The 27,890-nt window shown below is 40.4% G+C and overlaps 1 long non-coding RNA gene across 1 annotated transcript in view; it reads left to right on the forward strand.

Moving 5' to 3' along the window:
- The window catches only part of LOC146785707 (uncharacterized), a 56,375-nt gene that overhangs the window by 12,651 nt on the left and 15,834 nt on the right, over positions 1-27,890 (forward strand). The window contains exons 11-30 of the long non-coding RNA XR_014970772.1: positions 1,062-1,216; positions 2,434-2,588; positions 3,806-3,958; positions 5,210-5,288; positions 6,582-6,702; positions 7,920-8,075; positions 9,293-9,448; positions 10,700-10,821; positions 12,039-12,194; positions 13,412-13,564; positions 14,782-14,937; positions 16,155-16,309; positions 17,527-17,679; positions 18,897-19,051; positions 20,269-20,423; positions 21,675-21,796; positions 23,014-23,168; positions 24,420-24,541; positions 25,793-25,913; positions 27,131-27,285. This is a non-coding gene — a long non-coding RNA (uncharacterized LOC146785707). The remainder of the gene's footprint in view (positions 1-1,061; positions 1,217-2,433; positions 2,589-3,805; positions 3,959-5,209; positions 5,289-6,581; positions 6,703-7,919; positions 8,076-9,292; positions 9,449-10,699; positions 10,822-12,038; positions 12,195-13,411; positions 13,565-14,781; positions 14,938-16,154; positions 16,310-17,526; positions 17,680-18,896; positions 19,052-20,268; positions 20,424-21,674; positions 21,797-23,013; positions 23,169-24,419; positions 24,542-25,792; positions 25,914-27,130; positions 27,286-27,890) is intronic.

The raw sequence follows: 27,890 nt of genomic DNA on the forward strand, positions 1-27,890 counted from the left end.
GCCCGGCTGTCTCCAACGCTACTAAAGCCTGCTTTAGATCCTGGAACTAGCAATGTTCCATTCGAGCAAATTGCTGCCTTTGAGGCTGAAATGTACTACCTCATTTCAGAACGAGCGTGTTACATTCTCACAGAAGGAAGCTCATTTCACCTCTTCTCCTGCACTCCGTATGTTGGACTCTGATACTCAAGATGGATTGTTAAGGATAATCTGTTTATGTATCTCCATCCGACTTTCAAAAAGGCCCCAGTGCTTTGAGTGGTTCAGAGTCCTTTACCATTCCCCCTCCTACTTGCCTTGTAGTTATGAATACAGATAGTAACCTACTGCATAGCTTCTGATCTCATCCTCCTGTGTGGTCAGCTGCCACAAGGACAATTGGTCCAGTGGTGCGCTGACATCATAAAGCTAATCAGATGTTGTCTGACATGAGGGCCACTCTGTTGCCTAGCAAGCTGACATCATAAAGCTAAAGCAAGATGTTGTCGGACATGAGGGCCACTCTGTTGGCTAACAAGCAGTAGGATACATTGATGTTGGTAACTAAATGAGTAGCAGGGTGGACAGGATGTCCAACTGAAAACTAAGATGAAAGAAATTAGGAAAGTTTTTGAGACTTCTCATTTTGTATCAACGTACGTTTGAGGATAAGAGTCATCTTCACCATTTCTGAAGTGGTGGGAATTGGCTAAAATGGAGATGGTCATTATGCTATTCATAGTTTTTATTATTCCCATGAACTGTGGCATAACCCTTACTCTCAACTTATCAGCTGGCTTAATTGCTACTGGTGTACCATATCCTAAAACAAAAGAAGTGAGAATGGTTCACTGCCACTTGGCTGGCAAAAACATCTATTGATCTATGTCCTAATGTACGCGCTACAGTTGTTTAGAGAGTTTTAGCAAATGAGGCAAGGGATGCAGAGAAGTATGTCAGGATAAAAAGCTAAAATTGAGATTTGATTTTCTAATGAGCTGTTGATTTTCACAATAAAAGACTCCATAGTATTGATCTGTTTACCCTTTATAAAAATCAAGATTTTTTTGTATTGCTTATAGAAAATGTGCCAACAGTGGACTTTTCCATCTGCAGATTATACTGAATGACCACCGGTGGCAGTGTTTCACAACCGAGTTTCTCTGAATTGCTGAGACTGAAGGAAAAAAAAAAAGGAAGTCTTCTGGCATACGGCATCATTTTACCAATTTATATGGTAAGTAAAACTCCCAATCATTCCTTTAGGCATTAAAAAGTTCACAGCATCAGCATGTCCTCACTAGCTTGTAGTGGGAGACTGTGCCTGAATAGAATTTCTGTCAAGCTGAAAGTAATATGGATCACATTGTGTTGGTCATAATAATTCATAAAAGCCCGGCTGTCTCCAACGCTACTAAAGCCTGCTTTAGATCCTGGAACTAGCAATGTTCCATTCGAGCAAATTGCTGCCTTTGAGGCTGAAATGTACTACCTCATTTCAGAACGAGCGTGTTACATTCTCACGGAAGGAAGCTCATTTCACCTCTTCTCCTGCACTCCGTATGTTGGACTCTGATACTCAAGATGGATTGTTAAGGATAATCTGTTTATGTATCTCCATCCGACTTTCAAAAAGGCCCCAGTGCTTTGAGTGGTTCAGAGTCCTTTACCATTCCCCCTCCTACTTGCCTTGTAGTTATGAATACAGATAGTAACCTACTGCATAACTTCTGATCTCATCCTCCTGTGTGGTCAGCTGCCACAAGGACAATTGGTCCAGTGGTGCGCTGACATCATAAAGCTAATCAGATGTTGTCTGACATGAGGGCCACTCTGTTGCCTAGCAAGCTGACATCATAAAGCTAAAGCAAGATGTTGTCGGACATGAGGGCCACTCTGTTGGCTAACAAGCAGTAGGATACATTGATGTTGGTAACTAAATGAGTAGCAGGGTGGACAGGATGTCCAACTGAAAACTAAGATGAAAGAAATTAGGAAAGTTTTTGAGACTTCTCATTTTGTATCAACGTACGTTTGAGGATAAGAGTCATCTTCACCATTTCTGAAGTGGTGGGAATTGGCTAAAATGGAGATGGTCATTATGCTATTCATAGTTTTTATTATTCCCATGAACTGTGGCATAACCCTTACTCTCAACTTATCAGCTGGCTTAATTGCTACTGGTGTACCATATCCTAAAACAAAAGAAGTGAGAATGGTTCACTGCCACTTGGCTGGCAAAAACATCTATTGATCTATGTCCTAATGTACGCGCTACAGTTGTTTAGAGAGTTTTAGCAAATGAGGCAAGGGATGCAGAGAAGTATGTGAGGATAAAAAGCTAAAATTGAGATTTGATTTTCTAATGAGCTGTTGATTTTCACAATAAAAGACTCCATAGTATTGATCTGTTTACCCTTTATAAAAATCAAGATTTTTTTGTATTGCTTATAGAAAATGTGCCAACAGTGGACTTTTCCATCTGCAGATTATACTGAATGACCACCGGTGGCAGTGTTTCACAACCGAGTTTCTCTGAATTGCCGAGACTGAAGGAAAAAAAAAAAGGAAGTCTTCTGGCATACGGCATCATTTTACCAATTTATATGGTAAGTAAAACTCCCAATCATTCCTTTAGGCATTAAAAAGTTCACAGCATCAGCATGTCCTCACTAGCTTGTAGTGGGAGACTGTGCCTGAATAGAATTTCTGTCAAGCTGAAAGTAATATGGATCACATTGTGTTGGTCATAATAATTCATAAAAGCCCGGCTGTCTCCAACGCTACTAAAGCCTGCTTTAGATCCTGGAACTAGCAATGTTCCATTCGAGCAAATTGCTGCCTTTGAGGCTGAAATGTACTACCTCATTTCAGAACGAGCGTGTTACATTCTCACGGAAGGAAGCTCATTTCACCTCTTCTCCTGCACTCCGTATGTTGGACTCTGATACTCAAGATGGATTGTTAAGGATAATCTGTTTATGTATCTCCATCCGACTTTCAAAAAGGCCCCAGTGCTTTGAGTGGTTCAGAGTCCTTTACCATTCCTCCTCCTACTTGCCTTGTAGTCATGAATACAGATAGTAACCTACTGCATAACTTCTGATCTCATCCTCCTGTGTGGTCAGCTGCCACAAGGACAATTGGTCCAGTGGTGCGCTGACATCATAAAGCTAATCAGATGTTGTCTGACATGAGGGCCACTCTGTTGCCTAGCAAGCTGACATCATAAAGCTAAAGCAAGATGTTGTCGGACATGAGGGCCACTCTGTTGGCTAACAAGCAGTAGGATACATTGATGTTGGTAACTAAATGAGTAGCAGGGTGGACAGGATGTCCAACTGAAAACTAAGATGAAAGAAATTAGGAAAGTTTTTGAGACTTCTCATTTTGTATCAACGTACGTTTGAGGATAAGAGTCATCTTCACCATTTCTGAAGTGGTGGGAATTGGCTAAAATGGAGATGGTCATTATGCTATTCATAGTTTTTATTATTCCCATGAACTGTGGCATAACCCTTACTCTCAACTTATCAGCTGGCTTAATTGCTACTGGTGTACCATATCCTAAAACAAAAGAAGTGAGAATGGTTCACTGCCACTTGGCTGGCAAAAACATCTATTGATCTATGTCCTAATGTACGCGCTACAGTTGTTTAGAGAGTTTTAGCAAATGAGGCAAGGGATGCAGAGAAGTATGCGAGGATAAAAAGCTAAAATTGAGATTTGATTTTCTAATGAGCTGTTGATTTACACAATAAAAGACTCCATAGTATTGATCTGTTTACCCTTTATAAAAATCAAGATTTTTTTGTATTGCTTATAGAAAATGTGCTAACAGTGGACTTTTCCATCTGCTGATTATACTGAATGACCACCGGTGGCAGTGTTTCACAACAGTTTCTCTGAATTGCCGAGACTGAAGGAAAAAAAAAAAGGAAGTCTTCCGGCATACGGCATCATTTTACCAATTTATATGGTAAGTAAAACTCCCAATCATTCCTTTAGGCATTAAAAAGTTCACAGCATCAGCATGTCCTCACTAGTTTGTAGTGGGAGACTGTGCCTGAATAGAATTTCTGTCAAGCTGAAAGTAATATGGATCACATTGTGTTGGTCATAATAATTCATAAAAGCCCGGCTGTCTCCAACGTTACTAAAGCCTGCTTTAGATCCTGGAACTAGCAATGTTCCATTCGAGCAAATTGCTGCCTTTGAGGCTGAAATGTACTACCTCATTTCAGAACGAGCGTGTTACATTCTCACGGAAGGAAGCTCATTTCACCTCTTCTCCTGCACTCCCTATGTTGGACTCTGATACTCAAGATGGATTGTTAAGGATAATCTGTTTATGTATCTCCATCCGACTTTCAAAAAGGCCCCAGTGCTTTGAGTGGTTCAGAGTCCTTTACCATTCCCCCTCCTACTTGCCTTGTAGTCATGAATACAGATAGTAACCTACTGCATAACTTCTGATGTCATCCTCCTGTGTGGTCAGCTGCCACAAGGACAATTGGTCCAGTGGTGCGCTGACATCATAAAGCTAATCAGATGTTGTCTGACATGAGGGCCACTCTGTTGCCTAGCAAGCTGACATCATAAAGCTAAAGCAAGATGTTGTCGGACATGAGGGCCACTCTGTTGGCTAACAAGCAGTAGGATACATTGATGTTGGTAACTAAATGAGTAGCAGGGTGGACAGGATGTCCAACTGAAAACTAAGATGAAAGAAATTAGGAAAGTTTTTGAGACTTCTCGTTTTGTATCAACGTACGTTTGAGGATAAGAGTCTTCTTCACCATTTCTGAAGTGGTGGGAATTGGCTAAAATGGAGATGGTCATTATGCTATTCATAGTTTTTATTATTCCCATGAACTGTGGCATAACCCTTACTCTCAACTTATCAGCTGGCTTAATTGCTACTGGTGTACCATATCCTAAAACAAAAGAAGTGAGAATGGTTCACTGCCACTTGGCTGGCAAAAACATCTATTGATCTATGTCCTAATGTACGCGCTACAGTTGTTTAGAGAGTTTTAGCAAATGAGGCAAGGGATGCAGAGAAGTATGTCAGGATAAAAAGCTAAAATTGAGATTTGATTTTCTAATGAGCTGTTGATTTTCACAATAAAAGACTCCATAGTATTGATCTGTTTACCCTTTATAAAAATCAAGATTTTTTTGTATTGCTTATAGAAAATGTGCCAACAGTGGACTTTTCCATCTGCAGATTATACTGAATGACCACCGGTGGCAGTGTTTCACAACCGAGTTTCTCTGAATTGCTGAGACTGAAGGAAAAAAAAAAAGTAAGTCTTCTGGCATACGGCATCATTTTACCAATTTATATGGTAAGTAAAACTCCCAATCATTCCTTTAGGCATTAAAAAGTTCACAGCATCAGCATGTCCTCACTAGCTTGTAGTGGGAGACTGTGCCTGAATAGAATTTCTGTCAAGCTGAAAGTAATATGGATCACATTGTGTTGGTCATAATAATTCATAAAAGCCCGGCTGTCTCCAACGCTACTAAAGCCTGCTTTAGATCCTGGAACTAGCAATGTTCCATTCGAGCAAATTGCTGCCTTTGAGGCTGAAATGTACTACCTCATTTCAGAACTAGCGTGTTAAATTCTCACGGAAGGAAGCTCATTTCACCTCTTCTCCTGCACTCCGTATGTTGGACTCTGATACTCAAGATGGATTGTTAAGGATAATCTGTTTATGTATCTCCATCCGACTTTCAAAAAGGCCCCAGTGCTTTGAGTGGTTCAGAGTCCTTTACCATTCCCCCTCCTACTTGCCTTGTAGTTATGAATACAGATAGTAACCTACTGCATAACTTCTGATCTCATCCTCCTGTGTGGTCAGCTGCCACAAGGACAATTGGTCCAGTGGTGCGCTGACATCATAAAGCTAATCAGATGTTGTCTGACATGAGGGCCACTCTGTTGCCTAGCAAGCTGACATCATAAAGCTAAAGCAAGATGTTGTCGGACATGAGGGCCACTCTGTTGGCTAACAAGCAGTAGGATACATTGATGTTGGTAACTAAATGAGTAGCAGGGTGGACAGGATGTCCAACTGAAAACTAAGATGAAAGAAATTAGGAAAGTTTTTGAGACTTCTCATTTTGTATCAACGTACGTTTGAGGATAAGAGTCATCTTCACCATTTCTGAAGTGGTGGGAATTGGCTAAAATGGAGATGGTCATTATGCTATTCATAGTTTTTATTATTCCCATGAACTGTGGCATAACCCTTACTCTCAACTTATCAGCTGGCTTAATTGCTACTGGTGTACCATATCCTAAAACAAAAGAAGTGAGAATGGTTCACTGCCACTTGGCTGGCAAAAACATCTATTGATCTATGTCCTAATGTACGCGCTACAGTTGTTTAGAGAGTTTTAGCAAATGAGGCAAGGGATGCAGAGAAGTATGTGAGGATAAAAAGCTAAAATTGAGATTTGATTTTCTAATGAGCTGTTGATTTTCACAATAAAAGACTCCATAGTATTGATCTGTTTACCCTTTATAAAAATCAAGATTTTTTTGTATTGCTTATAGAAAATGTGCCAACAGTGGACTTTTCCATCTGCAGATTATACTGAATGACCACCGGTGGCAGTGTTTCACAACCGAGTTTCTCTGAATTGCCGAGACTGAAGGAAAAAAAAAAAGGAAGTCTTCTGGCATACGGCATCATTTTACCAATTTATATGGTAAGTAAAACTCCCAATCATTCCTTTAGGCATTAAAAAGTTCACAGCATCAGCATGTCCTCACTAGCTTGTAGTGGGAGACTGTGCCTGAATAGAATTTCTGTCAAGCTGAAAGTAATATGGATCACATTGTGTTGGTCATAATAATTCATAAAAGCCCGGCTGTCTCCAACGTTACTAAAGCCTGCTTTAGATCCTGGAACTAGCAATGTTCCATTCGAGCAAATTGCTGCCTTTGAGGCTGAAATGTACTACCTCATTTCAGAACGAGCGTGTTACATTCTCACGGAAGGAAGCTCATTTCACCTCTTCTCCTGCACTCCCTATGTTGGACTCTGATACTCAAGATGGATTGTTAAGGATAATCTGTTTATGTATCTCCATCCGACTTTCAAAAAGGCCCCAGTGCTTTGAGTGGTTCAGAGTCCTTTACCATTCCCCCTCCTACTTGCCTTGTAGTCATGAATACAGATAGTAACCTACTGCATAACTTCTGATGTCATCCTCCTGTGTGGTCAGCTGCCACAAGGACAATTGGTCCAGTGGTGCGCTGACATCATAAAGCTAATCAGATGTTGTCTGACATGAGGGCCACTCTGTTGCCTAGCAAGCTGACATCATAAAGCTAAAGCAAGATGTTGTCGGACATGAGGGCCACTCTGTTGGCTAACAAGCAGTAGGATACATTGATGTTGGTAACTAAATGAGTAGCAGGGTGGACAGGATGTCCAACTGAAAACTAAGATGAAAGAAATTAGGAAAGTTTTTGAGACTTCTCGTTTTGTATCAACGTACGTTTGAGGATAAGAGTCTTCTTCACCATTTCTGAAGTGGTGGGAATTGGCTAAAATGGAGATGGTCATTATGCTATTCATAGTTTTTATTATTCCCATGAACTGTGGCATAACCCTTACTCTCAACTTATCAGCTGGCTTAATTGCTACTGGTGTACCATATCCTAAAACAAAAGAAGTAAGAATGGTTCACTGCCACTTGGCTGGCCAAAACATCTATTGATCTATGTCCTAATGTACGCGCTACAGTTGTTTAGAGAGTATTAGCAAATGAGGCAAGGGATGCAGAGAAGTATGTGAGGATAAAAAGCTAAAATTGAGATTTGATTTTCTAATGAGCTGTTGATTTTCACAATAAAAGACTCCATAGTATTGATCTGTTTACCCTTTATAAAAATCAAGATTTTTTTGTATTGCTTATAGAAAATGTGCCAACAGTGGACTTTTCCATCTGCAGATTATACTGAATGACCACCGGTGGCAGTGTTTCACAACCGAGTTTCTCTGAATTGCCGAGACTGAAGGAAAAAAAAAAAAGGAAGTCTTCTGGCATACGGCATCATTTTACCAATTTATATGGTAAGTAAAACTCCCAATCATTCCTTTAGGCATTAAAAAGTTCACAGCATCAGCATGTCCTCACTAGTTTGTAGTGGGAGACTGTGCCTGAATAGAATTTCTGTCAAGCTGAAAGTAATATGGATCACATTGTGTTGGTCATAATAATTCATAAAAGCCCGGCTGTCTCCAACGTTACTAAAGCCTGCTTTAGATCCTGGAACTAGCAATGTTCCATTCGAGCAAATTGCTGCCTTTGAGGCTGAAATGTACTACCTCATTTCAGAACGAGCGTGTTACATTCTCACGGAAGGAAGCTCATTTCACCTCTTCTCCTGCACTCCCTATGTTGGACTCTGATACTCAAGATGGATTGTTAAGGATAATCTGTTTATGTATCTCCATCCGACTTTCAAAAAGGCCCCAGTGCTTTGAGTGGTTCAGAGTCCTTTACCATTCCCCCTCCTACTTGCCTTGTAGTCATGAATACAGATAGTAACCTACTGCATAACTTCTGATGTCATCCTCCTGTGTGGTCAGCTGCCACAAGGACAATTGGTCCAGTGGTGCGCTGACATCATAAAGCTAATCAGATGTTGTCTGACATGAGGGCCACTCTGTTGCCTAGCAAGCTGACATCATAAAGCTAAAGCAAGATGTTGTCGGACATGAGGGCCACTCTGTTGGCTAACAAGCAGTAGGATACATTGATGTTGGTAACTAAATGAGTAGCAGGGTGGACAGGATGTCCAACTGAAAACTAAGATGAAAGAAATTAGGAAAGTTTTTGAGACTTCTCGTTTTGTATCAACGTACGTTTGAGGATAAGAGTCTTCTTCACCATTTCTGAAGTGGTGGGAATTGGCTAAAATGGAGATGGTCATTATGCTATTCATAGTTTTTATTATTCCCATGAACTGTGGCATAACCCTTACTCTCAACTTATCAGCTGGCTTAATTGCTACTGGTGTACCATATCCTAAAACAAAAGAAGTAAGAATGGTTCACTGCCACTTGGCTGGCCAAAACATCTATTGATCTATGTCCTAATGTACGCGCTACAGTTGTTTAGAGAGTATTAGCAAATGAGGCAAGGGATGCAGAGAAGTATGTGAGGATAAAAAGCTAAAATTGAGATTTGATTTTCTAATGAGCTGTTGATTTTCACAATAAAAGACTCCATAGTATTGATCTGTTTACCCTTTATAAAAATCAAGATTTTTTTGTATTGCTTATAGAAAATGTGCCAACAGTGGACTTTTCCATCTGCAGATTATACTGAATGACCACCGGTGGCAGTGTTTCACAACCGAGTTTCTCTGAATTGCCGAGACTGAAGGAAAAAAAAAAAAGGAAGTCTTCTGGCATACGGCATCATTTTACCAATTTATATGGTAAGTAAAACTCCCAATCATTCCTTTAGGCATTAAAAAGTTCACAGCATCAGCATGTCCTCACTAGCTTGTAGTGGGAGACTGTGCCTGAATAGAATTTCTGTCAAGCTGAAAGTAATATGGATCACATTGTGTTGGTCATAATAATTCATAAAAGCCCGGCTGTCTCCAACGCTACTAAAGCCTGCTTTAGATCCTGGAACTAGCAATGTTCCATTCGAGCAAATTGCTGCCTTTGAGGCTGAAATGTACTACCTCATTTCAGAACGAGCGTGTTACATTCTCACAGAAGGAAGCTCATTTCACCTCTTCTCCTGCACTCCGTATGTTGGACTCTGATACTCAAGATGGATTGTTAAGGATAATCTGTTTATGTATCTCCATCCGACTTTCAAAAAGGCCCCAGTGCTTTGAGTGGTTCAGAGTCCTTTACCATTCCCCCTCCTACTTGCCTTGTAGTTATGAATACAGATAGTAACCTACTGCATAACTTCTGATCTCATCCTCCTGTGTGGTCAGCTGCCACAAGGACAATTGGTCCAGTGGTGCGCTGACATCATAAAGCTAATCAGATGTTGTCTGACATGAGGGCCACTCTGTTGCCTAGCAAGCTGACATCATAAAGCTAAAGCAAGATGTTGTCGGACATGAGGGCCACTCTGTTGGCTAACAAGCAGTAGGATACATTGATGTTGGTAACTAAATGAGTAGCAGGGTGGACAGGATGTCCAACTGAAAACTAAGATGAAAGAAATTAGGAAAGTTTTTGAGACTTCTCATTTTGTATCAACGTACGTTTGAGGATAAGAGTCATCTTCACCATTTCTGAAGTGGTGGGAATTGGCTAAAATGGAGATGGTCATTATGCTATTCATAGTTTTTATTATTCCCATGAACTGTGGCATAACCCTTACTCTCAACTTATCAGCTGGCTTAATTGCTACTGGTGTACCATATCCTAAAACAAAAGAAGTGAGAATGGTTCACTGCCACTTGGCTGGCAAAAACATCTATTGATCTATGTCCTAATGTACGCGCTACAGTTGTTTAGAGAGTTTTAGCAAATGAGGCAAGGGATGCAGAGAAGTATGTGAGGATAAAAAGCTAAAATTGAGATTTGATTTTCTAATGAGCTGTTGATTTTCACAATAAAAGACTCCATAGTATTGATCTGTTTACCCTTTATAAAAATCAAGATTTTTTTGTATTGCTTATAGAAAATGTGCCAACAGTGGACTTTTCCATCTGCAGATTATACTGAATGACCACCGGTGGCAGTGTTTCACAACCGAGTTTCTCTGAATTGCCGAGACTGAAGGAAAAAAAAAAAAGGAAGTCTTCTGGCATACGGCATCATTTTACCAATTTATATGGTAAGTAAAACTCCCAATCATTCCTTTAGGCATTAAAAAGTTCACAGCATCAGCATGTCCTCACTAGCTTGTAGTGGGAGACTGTGCCTGAATAGAATTTCTGTCAAGCTGAAAGTAATATGGATCACATTGTGTTGGTCATAATAATTCATAAAAGCCCGGCTGTCTCCAACGCTACTAAAGCCTGCTTTAGATCCTGGAACTAGCAATGTTCCATTCGAGCAAATTGCTGCCTTTGAGGCTGAAATGTACTACCTCATTTCAGAACGAGCGTGTTACATTCTCACGGAAGGAAGCTCATTTCACCTCTTCTCCTGCACTCCGTATGTTGGACTCTGATACTCAAGATGGATTGTTAAGGATAATCTGTTTCTGTATCTCCATCTGACTTTCAAAAAGGCCCCAGTGCTTTGAGTGGTTCAGAGTCCTTTACCATTCCCCCTCCTACTTGCCTTGTAGTCATGAATACAGATAGTAACCTACTGCATAACTTCTGATCTCATCCTCCTGTGTGGTCAGCTGCCACAAGGACAATTGGTCCAGTGGTGCGCTGACATCATAAAGCTAATCAGATGTTGTCTGACATGAGGGCCACTCTGTTGCCTAGCAAGCTGACATCATAAAGCTAAAGCAAGATGTTGTCGGACATGAGGGCCACTCTGTTGGCTAACAAGCAGTAGGATACATTGATGTTGGTAACTAAATGAGTAGCAGGGTGGACAGGATGTCCAACTGAAAACTAAGATGAAAGAAATTAGGAAAGTTTTTGAGACTTCTCATTTTGTATCAACGTACGTTTGAGGATAAGAGTCATCTTCACCATTTCTGAAGTGGTGGGAATTGGCTAAAATGGAGATGGTCATTATGCTATTCATAGTTTTTATTATTCCCATGAACTGTGGCATAACCCTTACTCTCAACTTATCAGCTGGCTTAATTGCTACTGGTGTACCATATCCTAAAACAAAAGAAGTGAGAATGGTTCACTGCCACTTGGCTGGCAAAAACATCTATTGATCTATGTCCTAATGTACGCGCTACAGTTGTTTAGAGAGTTTTAGCAAATGAGGCAAGGGATGCAGAGAAGTATGTGAGGATAAAAAGCTAAAATTGAGATTTGATTTTCTAATGAGCTGTTGATTTTCACAATAAAAGACTCCATAGTATTGATCTGTTTACCCTTTATAAAAATCAAGATTTTTTTGTATTGCTTATAGAAAATGTGCCAACAGTGGACTTTTCCATCTGCAGATTATACTGAATGACCACCGGTGGCAGTGTTTCACAACCGAGTTTCTCTGAATTGCCGAGACTGAAGGAAAAAAAAAAAAGGAAGTCTTCTGGCATACGGCATCATTTTACCAATTTATATGGTAAGTAAAACTCCCAATCATTCCTTTAGGCATTAAAAAGTTAACAGCATCAGCATGTCCTCACTAGCTTGTAGTGGGAGACTGTGCCTGAATAGAATTTCTGTCAAGCTGAAAGTAATATGGATCACATTGTGTTGGTCATAATAATTCATAAAAGCCCGGCTGTCTCCAACGCTACTAAAGCCTGCTTTAGATCCTGGAACTAGCAATGTTCCATTCGAGCAAATTGCTGCCTTTGAGGCTGAAATGTACTACCTCATTTCAGAACGAGCGTGTTACATTCTCACGGAAGGAAGCTCATTTCACCTCTTCTCCTGCACTCCGTATGTTGGACTCTGATACTCAAGATGGATTGTTAAGGATAATCTGTTTATGTATCTCCATCCGACTTTCAAAAAGGCCCCAGTGCTTTGAGTGGTTCAGAGTCCTTTACCATTCCCCCTCCTACTTGCCTTGTAGTCATGAATACAGATAGTAACCTACTGCATAACTTCTGATGTCATCCTCCTGTGTGGTCAGCTGCCACAAGGACAATTGGTCCAGTGGTGCGCTGACATCATAAAGCTAATCAGATGTTGTCTGACATGAGGGCCACTCTGTTGCCTAGCAAGCTGACATCATAAAGCTAAAGCAAGATGTTGTCGGACATGAGGGCCACTCTGTTGGCTAACAAGCAGTAGGATACATTGATGTTGGTAACTAAATGAGTAGCAGGGTGGACAGGATGTCCAACTGAAAACTAAGATGAAAGAAATTAGGAAAGTTTTTGAGACTTCTCATTTTGTATCAACGTACGTTTGAGGATAAGAGTCATCTTCACCATTTCTGAAGTGGTGGGAATTGGCTAAAATGGAGATGGTCATTATGCTATTCATAGTTTTTATTATTCCCATGAACTGTGGCATAACCCTTACTCTCAACTTATCAGCTGGCTTAATTGCTACTGGTGTACCATATCCTAAAACAAAAGAAGTGAGAATGGTTCACTGCCACTTGGCTGGCAAAAACATCTATTGATCTATGTCATAATGTACGCGCTACAGTTGTTTAGAGAGTTTTAGCAAATGAGGCAAGGGATGCAGAGAAGTATGCGAGGATAAAAAGCTAAAATTGAGATTTGATTTTCTAATGAGCTGTTGATTTACACAATAAAAGACTCCATAGTATTGATCTGTTTACCCTTTATAAAAATCAAGATTTTTTTGTATTGCTTATAGAAAATGTGCTAACAGTGGACTTTTCCATCTGCTGATTATACTGAATGACCACCGGTGGCAGTGTTTCACAACAGTTTCTCTGAATTGCCGAGACTGAAGGAAAAAAAAAAAGGAAGTCTTCCGGCATACGGCATCATTTTACCAATTTATATGGTAAGTAAAACTCCCAATCATTCCTTTAGGCATTAAAAAGTTCACAGCATCAGCATGTCCTCACTAGTTTGTAGTGGGAGACTGTGCCTGAATAGAATTTCTGTCAAGCTGAAAGTAATATGGATCACATTGTGTTGGTCATAATAATTCATAAAAGCCCGGCTGTCTCCAACGTTACTAAAGCCTGCTTTAGATCCTGGAACTAGCAATGTTCCATTCGAGCAAATTGCTGCCTTTGAGGCTGAAATGTACTACCTCATTTCAGAACGAGCGTGTTACATTCTCACGGAAGGAAGCTCATTTCACCTCTTCTCCTGCACTCCCTATGTTGGACTCTGATACTCAAGATGGATTGTTAAGGATAATCTGTTTATGTATCTCCATCCGACTTTCAAAAAGGCCCCAGTGCTTTGAGTGGTTCAGAGTCCTTTACCATTCCCCCTCCTACTTGCCTTGTAGTCATGAATACAGATAGTAACCTACTGCATAACTTCTGATGTCATCCTCCTGTGTGGTCAGCTGCCACAAGGACAATTGGTCCAGTGGTGCGCTGACATCATAAAGCTAATCAGATGTTGTCTGACATGAGGGCCACTCTGTTGCCTAGCAAGCTGACATCATAAAGCTAAAGCAAGATGTTGTCGGACATGAGGGCCACTCTGTTGGCTAACAAGCAGTAGGATACATTGATGTTGGTAACTAAATGAGTAGCAGGGTGGACAGGATGTCCAACTGAAAACTAAGATGAAAGAAATTAGGAAAGTTTTTGAGACTTCTCGTTTTGTATCAACGTACGTTTGAGGATAAGAGTCTTCTTCACCATTTCTGAAGTGGTGGGAATTGGCTAAAATGGAGATGGTCATTATGCTATTCATAGTTTTTATTATTCCCATGAACTGTGGCATAACCCTTACTCTCAACTTATCAGCTGGCTTAATTGCTACTGGTGTACCATATCCTAAAACAAAAGAAGTAAGAATGGTTCACTGCCACTTGGCTGGCCAAAACATCTATTGATCTATGTCCTAATGTACGCGCTACAGTTGTTTAGAGAGTATTAGCAAATGAGGCAAGGGATGCAGAGAAGTATGTGAGGATAAAAAGCTAAAATTGAGATTTGATTTTCTAATGAGCTGTTGATTTTCACAATAAAAGACTCCATAGTATTGATCTGTTTACCCTTTATAAAAATCAAGATTTTTTTGTATTGCTTATAGAAAATGTGCCAACAGTGGACTTTTCCATCTGCAGATTATACTGAATGACCACCGGTGGCAGTGTTTCACAACCGAGTTTCTCTGAATTGCCGAGACTGAAGGAAAAAAAAAAAAGGAAGTCTTCTGGCATACGGCATCATTTTACCAATTTATATGGTAAGTAAAACTCCCAATCATTCCTTTAGGCATTAAAAAGTTCACAGCATCAGCATGTCCTCACTAGCTTGTAGTGGGAGACTGTGCCTGAATAGAATTTCTGTCAAGCTGAAAGTAATATGGATCACATTGTGTTGGTCATAATAATTCATAAAAGCCCGGCTGTCTCCAACGCTACTAAAGCCTGCTTTAGATCCTGGAACTAGCAATGTTCCATTCGAGCAAATTGCTGCCTTTGAGGCTGAAATGTACTACCTCATTTCAGAACGAGCGTGTTACATTCTCACGGAAGGAAGCTCATTTCACCTCTTCTCCTGCACTCCGTATGTTGGACTCTGATACTCAAGATGGATTGTTAAGGATAATCTGTTTATGTATCTCCATCCGACTTTCAAAAAGGCCCCAGTGCTTTGAGTGGTTCAGAGTCCTTTACCATTCCCCCTCCTACTTGCCTTGTAGTCATGAATACAGATAGTAACCTACTGCATAACTTCTGATGTCATCCTCCTGTGTGGTCAGCTGCCACAAGGACAATTGGTCCAGTGGTGCGCTGACATCATAAAGCTAATCAGATGTTGTCTGACATGAGGGCCACTCTGTTGCCTAGCAAGCTGACATCATAAAGCTAAAGCAAGATGTTGTCGGACATGAGGGCCACTCTGTTGGCTAACAAGCAGTAGGATACATTGATGTTGGTAACTAAATGAGTAGCAGGGTGGACAGGATGTCCAACTGAAAACTAAGATGAAAGAAATTAGGAAAGTTTTTGAGACTTCTCGTTTTGTATCAACGTACGTTTGAGGATAAGAGTCTTCTTCACCATTTCTGAAGTGGTGGGAATTGGCTAAAATGGAGATGGTCATTATGCTATTCATAGTTTTTATTATTCCCATGAACTGTGGCATAACCCTTACTCTCAACTTATCAGCTGGCTTAATTGCTACTGGTGTACCATATCCTAAAACAAAAGAAGTAAGAATGGTTCACTGCCACTTGGCTGGCCAAAACATCTATTGATCTATGTCCTAATGTACGCGCTACAGTTGTTTAGAGAGTATTAGCAAATGAGGCAAGGGATGCAGAGAAGTATGTGAGGATAAAAAGCTAAAATTGAGATTTGATTTTCTAATGAGCTGTTGATTTTCACAATAAAAGACTCCATAGTATTGATCTGTTTACCCTTTATAAAAATCAAGATTTTTTTGTATTGCTTATAGAAAATGTGCCAACAGTGGACTTTTCCATCTGCAGATTATACTGAATGACCACCGGTGGCAGTGTTTCACAACCGAGTTTCTCTGAATTGCCGAGACTGAAGGAAAAAAAAAAAGGAAGTCTTCTGGCATACGGCATCATTTTACCAATTTATATGGTAAGTAAAACTCCCAATCATTCCTTTAGGCATTAAAAAGTTCACAGCATCAGCATGTCCTCACTAGCTTGTAGTGGGAGACTGTGCCTGAATAGAATTTCTGTCAAGCTGAAAGTAATATGGATCACATTGTGTTGGTCATAATAATTCATAAAAGCCCGGCTGTCTCCAACGCTACTAAAGCCTGCTTTAGATCCTGGAACTAGCAATGTTCCATTCGAGCAAATTGCTGCCTTTGAGGCTGAAATGTACTACCTCATTTCAGAACGAGCGTGTTACATTCTCACGGAAGGAAGCTCATTTCACCTCTTCTCCTGCACTCCGTATGTTGGACTCTGATACTCAAGATGGATTGTTAAGGATAATCTGTTTATGTATCTCCATCCGACTTTCAAAAAGGCCCCAGTGCTTTGAGTGGTTCAGAGTCCTTTACCATTCCCCCTCCTACTTGCCTTGTAGTTATGAATACAGATAGTAACCTACTGCATAACTTCTGATCTCATCCTCCTGTGTGGTCAGCTGCCACAAGGACAATTGGTCCAGTGGTGCGCTGACATCATAAAGCTAATCAGATGTTGTCTGACATGAGGGCCACTCTGTTGCCTAGCAAGCTGACATCATAAAGCTAAAGCAAGATGTTGTCGGACATGAGGGCCACTCTGTTGGCTAACAAGCAGTAGGATACATTGATGTTGGTAACTAAATGAGTAGCAGGGTGGACAGGATGTCCAACTGAAAACTAAGATGAAAGAAATTAGGAAAGTTTTTGAGACTTCTCATTTTGTATCAACGTACGTTTGAGGATAAGAGTCATCTTCACCATTTCTGAAGTGGTGGGAATTGGCTAAAATGGAGATGGTCATTATGCTATTCATAGTTTTTATTATTCCCATGAACTGTGGCATAACCCTTACTCTCAACTTATCAGCTGGCTTAATTGCTACTGGTGTACCATATCCTAAAACAAAAGAAGTGAGAATGGTTCACTGCCACTTGGCTGGCAAAAACATCTATTGATCTATGTCATAATGTACGCGCTACAGTTGTTTAGAGAGTTTTAGCAAATGAGGCAAGGGATGCAGAGAAGTATGCGAGGATAAAAAGCTAAAATTGAGATTTGATTTTCTAATGAGCTGTTGATTTACACAATAAAAGACTCCATAGTATTGATCTGTTTACCCTTTATAAAAATCAAGATTTTTTTGTATTGCTTATAGAAAATGTGCTAACAGTGGACTTTTCCATCTGCTGATTATACTGAATGACCACCGGTGGCAGTGTTTCACAACAGTTTCTCTGAATTGCCGAGACTGAAGGAAAAAAAAAAAGGAAGTCTTCCGGCATACGGCATCATTTTACCAATTTATATGGTAAGTAAAACTCCCAATCATTCCTTTAGGCATTAAAAAGTTCACAGCATCAGCATGTCCTCACTAGTTTGTAGTGGGAGACTGTGCCTGAATAGAATTTCTGTCAAGCTGAAAGTAATATGGATCACATTGTGTTGGTCATAATAATTCATAAAAGCCCGGCTGTCTCCAACGTTACTAAAGCCTGCTTTAGATCCTGGAACTAGCAATGTTCCATTCGAGCAAATTGCTGCCTTTGAGGCTGAAATGTACTACCTCATTTCAGAACGAGCGTGTTACATTCTCACGGAAGGAAGCTCATTTCACCTCTTCTCCTGCACTCCCTATGTTGGACTCTGATACTCAAGATGGATTGTTAAGGATAATCTGTTTATGTATCTCCATCCGACTTTCAAAAAGGCCCCAGTGCTTTGAGTGGTTCAGAGTCCTTTACCATTCCCCCTCCTACTTGCCTTGTAGTCATGAATACAGATAGTAACCTACTGCATAACTTCTGATGTCATCCTCCTGTGTGGTCAGCTGCCACAAGGACAATTGGTCCAGTGGTGCGCTGACATCATAAAGCTAATCAGATGTTGTCTGACATGAGGGCCACTCTGTTGCCTAGCAAGCTGACATCATAAAGCTAAAGCAAGATGTTGTCGGACATGAGGGCCACTCTGTTGGCTAACAAGCAGTAGGATACATTGATGTTGGTAACTAAATGAGTAGCAGGGTGGACAGGATGTCCAACTGAAAACTAAGATGAAAGAAATTAGGAAAGTTTTTGAGACTTCTCATTTTGTATCAACGTACGTTTGAGGATAAGAGTCATCTTCACCATTTCTGAAGTGGTGGGAATTGGCTAAAATGGAGATGGTCATTATGCTATTCATAGTTTTTATTATTCCCATGAACTGTGGCATAACCCTTACTCTCAACTTATCAGCTGGCTTAATTGCTACTGGTGTACCATATCCTAAAACAAAAGAAGTGAGAATGGTTCACTGCCACTTGGCTGGCAAAAACATCTATTGATCTATGTCCTAATGTACGCGCTACAGTTGTTTAGAGAGTTTTAGCAAATGAGGCAAGGGATGCAGAGAAGTATGTCAGGATAAAAAGCTAAAATTGAGATTTGATTTTCTAATGAGCTGTTGATTTTCACAATAAAAGACTCCATAGTATTGATCTGTTTACCCTTTATAAAAATCAAGATTTTTTTGTATTGCTTATAGAAAATGTGCCAACAGTGGACTTTTCCATCTGCAGATTATACTGAATGACCACCGGTGGCAGTGTTTCACAACCGAGTTTCTCTGAATTGCTGAGACTGAAGGAAAAAAAAAAAGGAAGTCTTCTGGCATACGGCATCATTTTACCAATTTATATGGTAAGTAAAACTCCCAATCATTCCTTTAGGCATTAAAAAGTTCACAGCATCAGCATGTCCTCACTAGCTTGTAGTGGGAGACTGTGCCTGAATAGAATTTCTGTCAAGCTGAAAGTAATATGGATCACATTGTGTTGGTCATAATAATTCATAAAAGCCCGGCTGTCTCCAACGCTACTAAAGCCTGCTTTAGATCCTGGAACTAGCAATGTTCCATTCGAGCAAATTGCTGCCTTTGAGGCTGAAATGTACTACCTCATTTCAGAACGAGTGTGTTACATTCTCACGGAAGGAAGCTCATTTCACCTCTTCTCCTGCACTCCGTATGTTGGACTCTGATACTCAAGATGGATTGTTAAGGATAATCTGTTTATGTATCTCCATCCGACTTTCAAAAAGGCCCCAGTGCTTTGAGTGGTTCAGAGTCCTTTACCATTCCCCCTCCTACTTGCCTTGTAGTTATGAATACAGATAGTAACCTACTGCATAACTTCTGATCTCATCCTCCTGTGTGGTCAGCTGCCACAAGGACAATTGGTCCAGTGGTGCGCTGACATCATAAAGCTAATCAGATGTTGTCTGACATGAGGGCCACTCTGTTGCCTAGCAAGCTGACATCATAAAGCTAAAGCAAGATGTTGTCGGACATGAGGGCCACTCTGTTGGCTAACAAGCAGTAGGATACATTGATGTTGGTAACTAAATGAGTAGCAGGGTGGACAGGATGTCCAACTGAAAACTAAGATGAAAGAAATTAGGAAAGTTTTTGAGACTTCTCATTTTGTATCAACGTACGTTTGAGGATAAGAGTCATCTTCACCATTTCTGAAGTGGTGGGAATTGGCTAAAATGGAGATGGTCATTATGCTATTCATAGTTTTTATTATTCCCATGAACTGTGGCATAACCCTTACTCTCAACTTATCAGCTGGCTTAATTGCTACTGGTGTACCATATCCTAAAACAAAAGAAGTGAGAATGGTTCACTGCCACTTGGCTGGCAAAAACATCTATTGATCTATGTCCTAATGTACGCGCTACAGTTGTTTAGAGAGTTTTAGCAAATGAGGCAAGGGATGCAGAGAAGTATGTGAGGATAAAAAGCTAAAATTGAGATTTGATTTTCTAATGAGCTGTTGATTTTCACAATAAAAGACTCCATAGTATTGATCTGTTTACCCTTTATAAAAATCAAGATTTTTTTGTATTGCTTATAGAAAATGTGCCAACAGTGGACTTTTCCATCTGCAGATTATACTGAATGACCACCGGTGGCAGTGTTTCACAACCGAGTTTCTCTGAATTGCCGAGACTGAAGGAAAAAAAAAAAGGAAGTCTTCTGGCATACGGCATCATTTTACCAATTTATATGGTAAGTAAAACTCCCAATCATTCCTTTAGGCATTAAAAAGTTCACAGCATCAGCATGTCCTCACTAGCTTGTAGTGGGAGACTGTGCCTGAATAGAATTTCTGTCAAGCTGAAAGTAATATGGATCACATTGTGTTGGTCATAATAATTCATAAAAGCCCGGCTGTCTCCAACGCTACTAAAGCCTGCTTTAGATCCTGGAACTAGCAATGTTCCATTCGAGCAAATTGCTGCCTTTGAGGCTGAAATGTACTACCTCATTTCAGAACGAGCGTGTTACATTCTCACGGAAGGAAGCTCATTTCACCTCTTCTCCTGCACTCCGTATGTTGGACTCTGATACTCAAGATGGATTGTTAAGGATAATCTGTTTATGTATCTCCATCCGACTTTCAAAAAGGCCCCAGTGCTTTGAGTGGTTCAGAGTCCTTTACCATTCCTCCTCCTACTTGCCTTGTAGTCATGAATACAGATAGTAACCTACTGCATAACTTCTGATCTCATCCTCCTGTGTGGTCAGCTGCCACAAGGACAATTGGTCCAGTGGTGCGCTGACATCATAAAGCTAATCAGATGTTGTCTGACATGAGGGCCACTCTGTTGCCTAGCAAGCTGACATCATAAAGCTAAAGCAAGATGTTGTCGGACATGAGGGCCACTCTGTTGGCTAACAAGCAGTAGGATACATTGATGTTGGTAACTAAATGAGTAGCAGGGTGGACAGGATGTCCAACTGAAAACTAAGATGAAAGAAATTAGGAAAGTTTTTGAGACTTCTCATTTTGTATCAACGTACGTTTGAGGATAAGAGTCATCTTCACCATTTCTGAAGTGGTGGGAATTGGCTAAAATGGAGATGGTCATTATGCTATTCATAGTTTTTATTATTCCCATGAACTGTGGCATAACCCTTACTCTCAACTTATCAGCTGGCTTAATTGCTACTGGTGTACCATATCCTAAAACAAAAGAAGTGAGAATGGTTCACTGCCACTTGGCTGGCAAAAACATCTATTGATCTATGTCCTAATGTACGCGCTACAGTTGTTTAGAGAGTTTTAGCAAATGAGGCAAGGGATGCAGAGAAGTATGCGAGGATAAAAAGCTAAAATTGAGATTTGATTTTCTAATGAGCTGTTGATTTACACAATAAAAGACTCCATAGTATTGATCTGTTTACCCTTTATAAAAATCAAGATTTTTTTGTATCGCTTATAGAAAATGTGCTAACAGTGGACTTTTCCATCTGCAGATTATACTGAATGACCACCGGTGGCAGTGTTTCACAACCGAGTTTATCTGAATTGCCGAGACTGAAGAAAAAAAAAAAATTGAAGTCTTCCGGCATACGGCATCATTTTACCAATTTATATGGTAAGTAAAACTCCCAATCATTCCTTTAGGCATTAAAAAGTTCACAGCATCAGCATGTCCTCACTAGCTTGTAGTGGGAGACTGTGCCTGAATAGAATTTCTGTCAAGCTGAAAGTAATATGGATCACATTGTGTTGGTCATAATAATTCATAAAAGCCCGGCTGTCTCCAACGCTACTAAAGCCTGCTTTAGATCCTGGAACTAGCAATGTTCCATTCGAGCAAATTGCTGCCTTTGAGGCTGAAATGTACTACCTCATTTCAGAACGAGCGTGTTACATTCTCACGGAAGGAAGCTCATTTCACCTCTTCTCCTGCACTCCGTATGTTGGACTCTGATACTCAAGATGGATTGTTAAGGATAATCTGTTTATGTATCTCCATCCGACTTTCAAAAAGGCCCCAGTGCTTTGAGTGGTTCAGAGTCCTTTACCATTCCCCCTCCTACTTGCCTTGTAGTCATGAATACAGATAGTAACCTACTGCATAACTTCTGATGTCATCCTCCTGTGTGGTCAGCTGCCACAAGGACAATTGGTCCAGTGGTGCGCTGACATCATAAAGCTAATCAGATGTTGTCTGACATGAGGGCCACTCTGTTGCCTAGCAAGCTGACATCATAAAGCTAAAGCAAGATGTTGTCGGACATGAGGGCCACTCTGTTGGCTAACAAGCAGTAGGATACATTGATGTTGGTAACTAAATGAGTAGCAGGGTGGACAGGATGTCCAACTGAAAACTAAGATGAAAGAAATTAGGAAAGTTTTTGAGACTTCTCATTTTGTATCAACGTACGTTTGAGGATAAGAGTCATCTTCACCATTTCTGAAGTGGTGGGAATTGGCTAAAATGGAGATGGTCATTATGCTATTCATAGTTTTTATTATTCCCATGAACTGTGGCATAACCCTTACTCTCAACTTATCAGCTGGCTTAATTGCTACTGGTGTACCATATCCTAAAACAAAAGAAGTGAGAATGGTTCACTGCCACTTGGCTGGCAAAAACATCTATTGATCTATGTCCTAATGTACGCGCTACAGTTGTTTAGAGAGTTTTAGCAAATGAGGCAAGGGATGCAGAGAAGTATGCGAGGATAAAAAGCTAAAATTGAGATTTGATTTTCTAATGAGCTGTTGATTTTCACAATAAAAGACTCCATAGTATTGATCTGTTTACCCTTTATAAAAATCAAGATTTTTTTGTATTGCTTATAGAAAATGTGCCAACAGTGGACTTTTCCATCTGCAGATTATACTGAATGACCACCGGTGGCAGTGTTTCACAACCGAGTTTCTCTGAATTGCCGAGACTGAAGGAAAAAAAAAAAGGAAGTCTTCCGGCATACGGCATCATTTTACCAATTTATATGGTAAGTAAAACTCCCAATCATTCCTTTAGGCATTAAAAAGTTCAGAGCATCAGCATGTCCTCACTAGCTTGTAGTGGGAGACTGTGCCTGAATAGAATTTCTGTCAAGCTGAAAGTAATATGGATCACATTGTGTTGGTCATAATAATTCATAAAAGCCCGGCTGTCTCCAACGCTACTAAAGCCTGCTTTAGATCCTGGAACTAGCAATGTTCCATTCGAGCAAATTGCTGCCTTTGAGGCTGAAATGTACTACCTCATTTCAGAACGAGCGTGTTACATTCTCACGGAAGGAAGCTCATTTCACCTCTTCTCCTGCACTCCGTATGTTGGACTCTGATACTCAAGATGGATTGTTAAGGATAATCTGTTTATGTATCTCCATCCGACTTTCAAAAAGGCCCCAGTGCTTTGAGTGGTTCAGAGTCCTTTACCATTCCCCCTCCTACTTGCCTTGTAGTTATGAATACAGATAGTAACCTACTGCATAACTTCTGATGTCATCCTCCTGTGTGGTCAGCTGCCACAAGGACAATTGGTCCAGTGGTGCGCTGACATCATAAAGCTAATCAGATGTTGTCTGACATGAGGGCCACTCTGTTGCCTAGCAAGCTGACATCATAAAGCTAAAGCAAGATGTTGTCGGACATGAGGGCCACTCTGTTGGCTAACAAGCAGTAGGATACATTGATGTTGGTAACTAAATGAGTAGCAGGGTGGACAGGATGTCCAACTGAAAACTAAGATGAAAGAAATTAGGAAAGTTTTTGAGACTTCTCGTTTTGTATCAACGTACGTTTGAGGATAAGAGTCATCTTCACCATTTCTGAAGTGGTGGGAATTGGCTAAAATGGAGATGGTCATTATGCTATTCATAGTTTTTATTATTCCCATGAACTGTGGCATAACCCTTACTCTCAACTTATCAGCTGGCTTAATTGCTACTGGTGTACCATATCCTAAAACAAAAGAAGTGAGAATGGTTCACTGCCACTTGGCTGGCAAAAACATCTATTGATCTATGTCATAATGTACGCGCTACAGTTGTTTAGAGAGTTTTAGCAAATGAGGCAAGGGATGCAGAGAAGTATGTGAGGATAAAAAGCTAAAATTGAGATTTGATTTTCTAATGAGCTGTTGATTTACACAATAAAAGACTCCATAGTATTGATCTGTTTACCCTTTATAAAAATCAAGATTTTTTTGTATCGCTTATAGAAAATGTGCTAACAGTGGACTTTTCCATCTGCAGATTATACTGAATGACCACCGGTGGCAGTGTTTCACAACCGAGTTTCTCTGAATTGCCGAGACTGAAGAAAAAAAAAAAATTGAAGTCTTCCGGCATACGGCATCATTTTACCAATGTATATGGTAAGTAAAACTCCCAATCATTCCTTTAGGCATTAAAAAGTTCACAGCATCAGCATGTCCTCACTAGCTTGTAGTGGGAGACTGTGCCTGAATAGAATTTCTGTCAATCTGAAAGTAATATGGATCACATTGTGTTGGTCATAATAATTCATAAAAGCCCGGCTGTCTCCAACGCTACTAAAGCCTGCTTTAGATCCTGGAACTAGCAATGTTCCATTCGAGCAAATTGCTGCCTTTGAGGCTGAAATGTACTACCTCATTTCAGAACGAGCGTGTTACATTCTCACGGAAGGAAGTTCATTTCACCTCTTCTCCTGCACTCCCTATGTTGGACTCTGATACTCAAGATGGATTGTTAAGGATAATCTGTTTATGTATCTCCATCCGACTTTCAAAAAGGCCCCAGTGCTTTGAGTGGTTCAGAGTCCTTTACCATTCCCCCTCCTACTTGCCTTGTAGTCATGAATACAGATAGTAACCTACTGCATAACTTCTGATCTCATCCTCCTGTGTGGTCAGCTGCCACAAGGACAATTGGTCCAGTGGTGCGCTGACATCATAAAGCTAATCAGATGTTGTCTGACATGAGGGCCACTCTGTTGCCTAGCAAGCTGACATCATAAAGCTAAAGCAAGATGTTGTCGGATATGAGGGCCACTCTGTTGGCTAACAAGCAGTAGGATACATTGATGTTGGTAACTAAATGAGTAGCAGGGTGGACAGGATGTCCAACTGAAAACTAAGATGAAAGAAATTAGGAAAGTTTTTGAGACTTGTCATTTTGTATCAACGTACGTTTGAGGATAAGAGTCTTCTTCACCATTTCTGAAGTGGTGGGAATTGGCTAAAATGGAGATGGTCATTATGCTATTCATAGTTTTTATTATTCCCATGAACTGTGGCATAACCCTTACTCTCAACTTATCAGCTGGCTTAATTGATACTGGTGTACCATATCCTAAAACAAAAGAAGTGAGAATGGTTCACTGCCACTTGGCTGGCAAAAACATCTATTGATCTATGTCCTAATGTACGCGCTACAGTTGTTTAGAGAGTTTTAGCAAATGAGGCAAGGGATGCAGAGAAGTATGTGAGGATAAAAAGCTAAAATTGAGATTTGATTTTCTAATGAGCTGTTGATTTTCACAATAAAAGACTCCATAGTATTGATCTGTTTACCCTTTATAAAAATCAAGATTTTTTTGTATTGCTTATAGAAAATGTGCCAACAGTGGACTTTTCCATCTGCAGATTATACTGAATGACCACCGGTGGCAGTGTTTCACAACCGAGTTTCTCTGAATTGCCGAGACTGAAGGAAAAAAAAAAAGGAAGTCTTCTGGCATACGGCATCATTTTACCAATTTATATGGTAAGTAAAACTCCCATTCATTCCTTTAGGCATTAAAAAGTTCACAGCATCAGCATGTCCTCACTAGCTTGTAGTGGGAGACTGTGCCTGAATAGAATTTCTGTCAAGCTGAAAGTAATATGGATCACATTGTGTTGGTCATAATAATTCATAAAAGCCCGGCTGTCTCCAACGCTACTAAAGCCTGCTTTAGATCCTGGAACTAGCAATGTTCCATTCGAGCAAATTGCTGCCTTTGAGGCTGAAATGTACTACCTCATTTCAGAACGAGCGTGTTACATTCTCACGGAAGGAAGCTCATTTCACCTCTTCTCCTGCACTCCGTATGTTGGACTCTGATACTCAAGATGGATTGTTAAGGATAATCTGTTTATGTATCTCCATCCGACTTTCAAAAAGGCCCCAGTGCTTTGAGTGGTTCAGAGTCCTTTACCATTCCCCCTCCTACTTGCCTTGTAGTTATGAATACAGATAGTAACCTACTGCATAACTTCTGATCTCATCCTCCTGTGTGGTCAGCTGCCACAAGGACAATTGGTCCAGTGGTGCGCTGACATCATAAAGCTAATCAGATGTTGTCTGACATGAGGGCCACTCTGTTGCCTAGCAAGCTGACATCATAAAGCTAAAGCAAGATGTTGTCGGACATGAGGGCCACTCTGTTGGCTAACAAGCAGTAGGATACATTGATGTTGGTAACTAAATGAGTAGCAGGGTGGACAGGATGTCCAACTGAAAACTAAGATGAAAGAAATTAGGAAAGTTTTTGAGACTTCTCATTTTGTATCAACGTACGTTTGAGGATAAGAGTCATCTTCACCATTTCTGAAGTGGTGGGAATTGGCTAAAATGGAGATGGTCATTATGCTATTCATAGTTTTTATTATTCCCATGAACTGTGGCATAACCCTTACTCTCAACTTATCAGCTGGCTTAATTGCTACTGGTGTACCATATCCTAAAACAAAAGAAGTGAGAATGGTTCACTGCCACTTGGCTGGCAAAAACATCTATTGATCTATGTCCTAATGTACTCGCTACAGTTGTTTAGAGAGTTTTAGCAAATGAGGCAAGGGATGCAGAGAAGTATGTGAGGATAAAAAGCTAAAATTGAGATTTGATTTTCTAATGAGCTGTTGATTTTCACAATAAAAGACTCCATAGTATTGATCTGTTTACCCTTTATAAAAATCAAGATTTTTTTGTATTGCTTATAGAAAATGTGCCAACAGTGGACTTTTCCATCTGCAGATTATACTGAATGACCACCGGTGGCAGTGTTTCACAACCGAGTTTCTCTGAATTGCCGAGACTGAAGGAAAAAAAAAAAGGAAGTCTTCTGGCATACGGCATCATTTTACCAATTTATATGGTAAGTAAAACTCCCAATCATTCCTTTAGGCATTAAAAAGTTCACAGCATCAGCATGTCCTCACTAGCTTGTAGTGGGAGACTGTGCCTGAATAGAATTTCTGTCAATCTGAAAGTAATATGGATCACATTGTGTTGGTCATAATAATTCATAAAAGCCCGGCTGTCTCCAACGCTACTAAAGCCTGCTTTAGATCCTGGAACTAGCAATGTTCCATTCGAGCAAATTGCTGCCTTTGAGGCTGAAATGTACTACCTCATTTCAGAACGAGCGTGTTACATTCTCACAGAAGGAAGCTCATTTCACCTCTTCTCCTGCACTCCGTATGTTGGACTCTGATACTCAAGATGGATTGTTAAGGATAATCTGTTTATGTATCTCCATCCGACTTTCAAAAAGGCCCCAGTGCTTTGAGTGGTTCAGAGTCCTTTACCATTCCCCCTCCTACTTGCCTTGTAGTTATGAATACAGATAGTAACCTACTGCATAGCTTCTGATCTCATCCTCCTGTGTGGTCAGCTGCCACAAGGACAATTGGTCCAGTGGTGCGCTGACATCATAAAGCTAATCAGATGTTGTCTGACATGAGGGCCACTCTGTTGCCT

Source organism: Triturus cristatus, chromosome 11, assembly GCF_964204655.1.
Source record: "Triturus cristatus chromosome 11, aTriCri1.1, whole genome shotgun sequence".
In the NCBI taxonomy this organism is placed as follows: Eukaryota; Metazoa; Chordata; class Amphibia; order Caudata; family Salamandridae; genus Triturus; species Triturus cristatus.